This window comes from Gavialis gangeticus, unplaced genomic scaffold (assembly GCF_001723915.1).
Source record: "Gavialis gangeticus isolate Ggan-Ray unplaced genomic scaffold, GavGan_comp1, whole genome shotgun sequence".
Classification (NCBI taxonomy): Eukaryota; Metazoa; Chordata; order Crocodylia; family Gavialidae; genus Gavialis; species Gavialis gangeticus.
In genome coordinates, this window is record NW_017728992.1 from 118,981,139 (window position 1) to 118,987,870 (window position 6,732).

A 6,732-nucleotide genomic window follows, 5' to 3' on the forward strand; every position below is an offset into this window, starting at 1 on the left:
GTGTGGATATGTGGGGTGTGGGTGGGTATGGGGTTTGTGGGGAGGTTTTGTGTGGGGGGAGGGTGGCTGGGGTGTGTGAGGAGGTGTGGGTGTGGGGGTCTGTGTGTATGGCAGTGCAAAGTGGGTGTGAGTGCATGTGCATGGTGGGGTGTGCATGAGGAACTCACCCTATGAACACACACACACACACATAGAGTCCCTTTCTACACACACACACATACACACCCTGGCCTACTGGAACAGGCCCTGTGCTCCCACGGTCCAACGATGCAGCTGAGAGCCAGGGGGTGCTGGAGCATTGCAGTGGCAGGAAGGCAGGCAAATGGCTGGGTTAGGGGTGGGGCTGGGATGCTGTGTCCTGCTTCTGGCTCCTCCTGGGTCCTACTGCCCTTGTCTCCTGTTATCTTTGACAGGCAGCCAGAAGCAGATAAATATTCATTTTCTAAATTTTTTGGAGGCCCTGTGGGCCAGATAGAATGGCTGGTGGGCCAGATTCAGCCCACAGGCCATGTTTGGCCTGCCCCTGGAGTACACAAACACCAGCAGACTCACCCTATGCCTGAAGAAGGGTTTGTGCCCAAAAGCTTGTAAAGAACATTTTCCCAACTATTCAGTTAGTCTAATAAAAGATACCACCTTTACTGAAATAACATATCTGAAATTGCATGTATACTCCACTATTTGAATTTAGTTTTGGTTAATAATAGAGGGGTTGTTAATGTGCAGTGTGCTTTGTAAATTCAGCACCATGTTGCACATTAATAAGCCCTCTATTAACCCAAACTTTATTCAAATAGTGAAATATACACACAATTTCAGATGTGTGTAGGTCTGTGGGAGGGGGCCACCTTTTTGGCAGATGAGCTACAATTTAGCACTGCACCCTCGTTAAGTGCTATTTTGATTTCCTTCCCCTGCTCAATCAGCTGCTCTGCTGCCTTCCTTGTGCTCTCTGCCCCATATGCTGCTGTTTTCTGCTTTCTCCTCTATTTGCCACCATGCTGTCCATCTTCTCCCCTGTCTGCTGCGTGCTATGCACAGAAGCTGGCCTCTGCCATGTGCCTCAGGTTGGCCACCCTTGTGTAGGTTATATGATAAATCAAGCTGTTAAAATTACTGTGTTGCATTGTATCTTTCACTTCTTTCTCAGGCACACAGAAAGTATATGAAAGTGAAAGCAGACATCAGAGTGTTGGGCAGATAATGGTTTTAAATTTGGAGACTGGTCATGAAGTACTTGTGAACATGTGTTATTCTAATTTGAGTCCTGACATTTTAGTGTTGGAAGTAAATACACATAAACAACCTTTAACGGTGTTCTTGTTTGAAATTCTTAGTTTTTTAAAAGCAATAAATAACCTAAGTAAGAGTAACATGAAAAGCCAGGAATGAAGAGTAGGGGTACCAAAGAAGCAGAGCTATATGCCTGGTGATAATCTCTTCCTTTAATGAACATTGTGCCCTCACTAAAAAAGGATCTTAAGCAATGTTTCAGCTTCCAGTCCATCACTGAAAAAACCTTCACAGGGAGGAGCAGGGGTCTGTCTGCTTGAAATGCATTGCACACAAGAAAAAGGAAGAATATTAGGCCTGAAATAAATGTAAAGTTTTAAGTAGAACAGACAGAAAAAAATGAATTTGAAGTATCCTTCCTAAGATTTATCAAAGACTGTGCAAGTGAAGCAGTTTTCCAGAATCTCAATGGCTAATTTTCTTGCAGCTGTGGTAACTGGAAAAGAATAAATAAAGGGACCATCTTAAAGTAATTGCAACTAGCTGATTTACTGGTGAAGTCTCAAAATGAATTCCATAATCAAAATCCTGTAGGACTAGGAAGGATTACATAACAGTGTCGTGCTGTTCAGTTTCTTTGACAATTTAGAACAAAACTTTCTCCTTTAAATTCACACTTGACTCAAGAATGGAAGAAACATTAGAAAAGTGAGAATCCTTATGAAGTCCCCTCAGCATGAAATTAGTTTGACTGGATTTTTACCCCTGCTGCTGCCAGATAAATAATATGTATGTACCTCATCCAGTCTTTTTCTCTTCTTCACAGTATCTTCAGTCAAGGGAATGAAAACTTGCTGCTACCATCCCTCAGTTTTATGTATTACATTTGTCACTGAATAAAAGGTATAAATAATATTGGGAGTAGGACCTAGAACCCAGGGCTTCCTCCCTTTTAGGAGGGTGGCTTAATTAGTGGACCATTGCCAGGTACTACTGCTTCATGACACTTGCATTTGATTCCACCCACAGAGCCAGTTTCAACAGAAAACATTGAAGATACACAGCCTAGTGGATAGGGCAAGATGATGGGACCTGAGCATTCATAACCTCTTACACCAAAGGGGTGAGGAGGTGAAGGTGGGAGGGGGCTAGAACCCAAATCTCTTATGTGCTGGGCATATGCCTTAAGCAGTAGGTACTGGGCAAAATGTAGGCTTCACCACCAGTACATAACAAATGAATTCTCACCCTTTACTGAAGTTAGTGCTGATGTTTATGTGTACAAATGCACTAGCAGATATCTCTTACGAGTGAGCTGGATCCCAACATGACAGAAATGCCTAAGTCTACAAATGGAGAAAATGGGAGATAGGTACACTTCTTGGCCAGAATAGAACCATTCTCTGGAGACACAGAAGGCTGACAGCTGCCCATTAGCAGACTGAGCATGCACATTTCCAGAGGAGCACATAAAAGCTGCCTCACTGAGAGAATGGGAGTCCTGGATGCCATGTAGTGTTTCTGTGAGGGAGCCATGTAATTTTTGGGTCAGCATAAGGTAAGTCTTAAGAGTCCTAAGAGAATACATAGGCTCTGGCTCCTAGCGTTGTGCCTGGAGAATGAATCCATTGTCAAAGTCTGCTCCTGATGGAGTATTGAATCTAGGAAGGATTCCACTCATGATCAGTTACTGCATTGCTGTTCAGTAGGTTTTCCATGACCCCTGGAATGTGTGTAACTTGTGGAATTGTAACAAAGCTGAGGAGCACGACTGTTCCTCAACCAGTGCTAAAGCAGTGATTTTCAGCCTTTTGTCATTTGCAGACCACTTTGGAAATTTTGAATGGAGGTGCAGACCCTTTTGAACTATAAGTGTAGCTATTCACCCTTTTGACCTATAAGTATATACTTTTGATTGATCATAGGCATCTTTTGTGGACCCTTTAAACATAGTCTGCAGACCCCCAAAGGTCCAGGGACCATGGGTTGAAAACCACTGTGCTAGAGCTTTAAGGTCTTTATCTTTCATGGTGCTTTTGTTAGATTTTTTTTTTTTTTTGTATGGCTAAATGACCAAAGAGCTCAGGGGACCGGCCAGGTATTGCAGTACTCCAGCCTTGAAGGGAACTCTTTATAGCTCATTTCCACGCATTTTCCCTTCGGTGGTAATGGTGATCAGCATCTGATGCAAGTCATCAGATTCAGTTGAGTCGGTCCATGTTAACTATACAATTTAGACTAGACCAGAAGCATGCAGGATAGTCAAACAAAATAAGTGGACTTTTAAGAGGACTGAGGCTTCAGTCTGCATAGTCTCAGCAATCTACACAAGAAGTTCTGGGGAAGTCTAAAGTCTTCTGATTGGCCTCCAAGGCTGACACTACAGCTTTACCAACAAAAAGAGCTATTTTGATGGCCAGGAAGGGCATTGATGTTGTTCTGTCCCCAAGCCTACATTTTTGTGATTATTCTGTTGTTGGTGGAATAACAAGGATACTACTAGGGAGGAAGAGTTTTCCCTTCCTCAGTGGTGAATACCAACTCCTTAATGCCTCTGAATTCTGGCCTGGTTAGGGTTATTGTGGAACTTTGTCCAAGTATGGGTGACTGTTTTTTAGGTGGATCAAGACCCATCTAGAAGGGCCACTGCTAGCTGGCAGGAAAAGTTTACATGCAGATCTGTCAATGGCATTAATCACAGACCTCAGAGGGAAAGAGCTTCTGCTCAGTGACATAAAAAGCGTATGTCTAATGGGAACAAAAAGGCATTAAACTTCTGTTAAGGATAGCGCCACCATGTAAGACACTTGGTACAGGTGCTGGTTGGTGTCTGCCTGGGCCTGGTTCTGCACAACACATCGCCAATAGCCATGATCAGTTCTAGGGAGATAGTCACCAGCACCAATGAATTATTTTGCTCTAAGAAAAGTCTGTCCCTTTTCTCTATCCCCACGCTACACAAAAGACTTTCCTGTCTGATGCAGGAGAACAAAGATCTTCTTTTTTCAGGTTCCTTCATAGCATTTAGACGAGTTCTTTTTTGCATCTGACTCTGAAAATTCAAATGCATCTTAAGGCACTGAAACCAAACTAATTTCTGATACTGATACTAGTACCTTGACACCATTTACTGTTTTTCTGTACAGGTGTGATTTGGATTAAACAGTAGGTTGCATCATGACCTCCTAGGGAAAATCTGAACCACAAAGCATAATATACCTTAAAGTTTAAAGCATCAGCACATTTATATCCTTTAGGAATTTTTTTTTTTAAATACATTTTTATGGATAGTTGCCTGACATAACCAAATGCTGACCATGCACAGTAGACTACTATGTTACTCTCAAAAATACCCAAAATAATGACAATATAGTTCAAGCAAAAAATAATTATTCAAAAAAGCTACAGTGTTTAAGTGAGAGTAAGGTCTGCAAATGACCCATGATGAGAGAGAATTTACATCAAGGAAACCATTTATTTTGCCTATTTGTAGCATTGAATTTTATTAAAGAAGCATTCATATTATTTCACTGTATTGTGGGGCTACATTACCTTTGTGCTGGCTAGGACTTTAAACAGAAAATGAGATGAGTAAAGTTAATAGCTGACAGTTGTATCCTAAAACTTCAAACCTTCATCAAGAATTGCTTCAGAGCATTTTTTTTTTTTTTTTTTTTTTTTGCATTAGATGCATTTCCCATGCTATTAAACGCTTGTATGCTGCATGGAACATATCCAGATAAGTTTCCACTTGATTTTTGCTGTCAATACATCTTCAAAAAGGCTGCATGACTTAAAGCTTAATTAACACTAATTGTGACAAAACTATCAGCTGGGCAGGGAAAACTACGACTCACAGAGCTTTCCTTTCAGAATACAGGCAGACCTCAAATTTAGGACACAATTGGTTCCTGAAAACCACTTCTTAAGTTGAAACATTGTAACTGGAACCAATTTCCTTATAAGAAACAATGTTATAAATGGGGAATTGGTTCCTGAACCAAGGCCTGATACCCTATTTTCACCAAAAATACTCCAGAATTTTGTACTCGATCAATTATAGATGAGTAATATAGCTAGATTAATGTATTTATATTGTAAATATCAATCATATTGATTTGGACGGACTTCTTTGAGGTGATTTTACTGGACTTTCTGAAGGGCTCTTGGCTGGAGTCTTGGCTGCAGGTTCTTCTGGAGTCTTGCGTGCTTTCTTGAAGAAAGTGTTCAAGGAAGTTTGGGCAGGTGTTCTCCAGGGAGATGGGTGACACAGCAAACTTGTTCACTGGCATGGCATCACATCAGATCAAGCGATGTAAAGTCAAAACCGACATCAGAAAGTTGAAACAGGGTGTCAATTTATAAATGTTGTAACTTGAAATGTTGTAAGTCGAGGACTGTACTGGCATAAACTGCCACCACAGCAAAACCAACACAAAACCATATCGCATAATTTCATACTTGAACAGAATCCAGAGGGCTGGCACAACTAACCACTTCAAATCCTGTCAAAATGTGACTAACATATATTCTGGTTGATTTGCATTGTTCTGATTGCCTGTTAAAGACACCCTGCTCTCCCCTCCCAGGTATCAACTATTAATAATTGGTCACTACTGGATAATTCACCATTATTTGCATTCCTCTTGGAGTCCCAAATTAACCAGAGTTTACTGTAATTTTCATATGAAGTTTCACTGTTAAAAGGCAATTGTCCAAATGTCATTAAATCTAGTATTGGTAGGAGCCTACTCAAATCAGGTGTTTTCTGTGAAAAATGGTGGGCTCTCGATTAAGTGAGTCTGTTCTGATGCACTGGAATTCAAGCATGTGGGTGTAGCCTCCGTGCTTGTGTACAGGTGCTCAATGTGTTGAGGAATACTAGTATGGATTGATGCTTAGAGTCCAAGACACACATGAAGCAAAAGGCTGCTGCAAAGGCTGAATATCAGAGCAAGAAACAGGAGACCATGTTCTTTGCCCTTTAAAAGTACCAGAGAAAGCAGCTTGGCAAGATGGGTGACAGCATTTTCCCTCGTGAAGGCTTTTGTGGCAGTGAACATCAGATTGGAGAAACTAGAACATGCAATTCAAGGGACTACCTGAATCAAAAACATGCCAAATACTGGCAGTTTTCCTTGTGTGAACAAGCTTTGCCAAGACTTTAACACTGAAAAATGCAAGGTTCTCCACCTTGAGAGGAAAAACCTGCAGCATCCTTATAGGCTCAGCAGTGCTATGCTAGCTGGCACTATGGAAGAAAGAGACTTGGGGGTCATCATGGCCACAAGATGAACATGAGCCTGCAATGCAATGCTGCAGCTAGTAAAGCAACTAAAATGCTGGTTTGCATCCATAGATGCTTCTCAAGCAAATTCCTGGACGTCATTCTCCCCTTGTACTCAGCCTTGGTGAGGCCCCAGCTGCAGTGCTGCATCCAGTTTTGGGCCCCACAATTCAAAAAAGGATGCAGAGAAGCTTGAGAGAGTCCAGAGAAGA

General features: G+C 41.7%; 1 long non-coding RNA gene across 1 annotated transcript in view; it reads left to right on the forward strand.

The window, feature by feature from the left end:
* Positions 1-6,732, forward strand: part of LOC109304667 — an 18,478-nt gene that overhangs the window by 4,201 nt on the left and 7,545 nt on the right. The window contains exon 2 of the long non-coding RNA XR_002099443.1: positions 727-734. This is a non-coding gene — a long non-coding RNA (uncharacterized LOC109304667). The remainder of the gene's footprint in view (positions 1-726; positions 735-6,732) is intronic.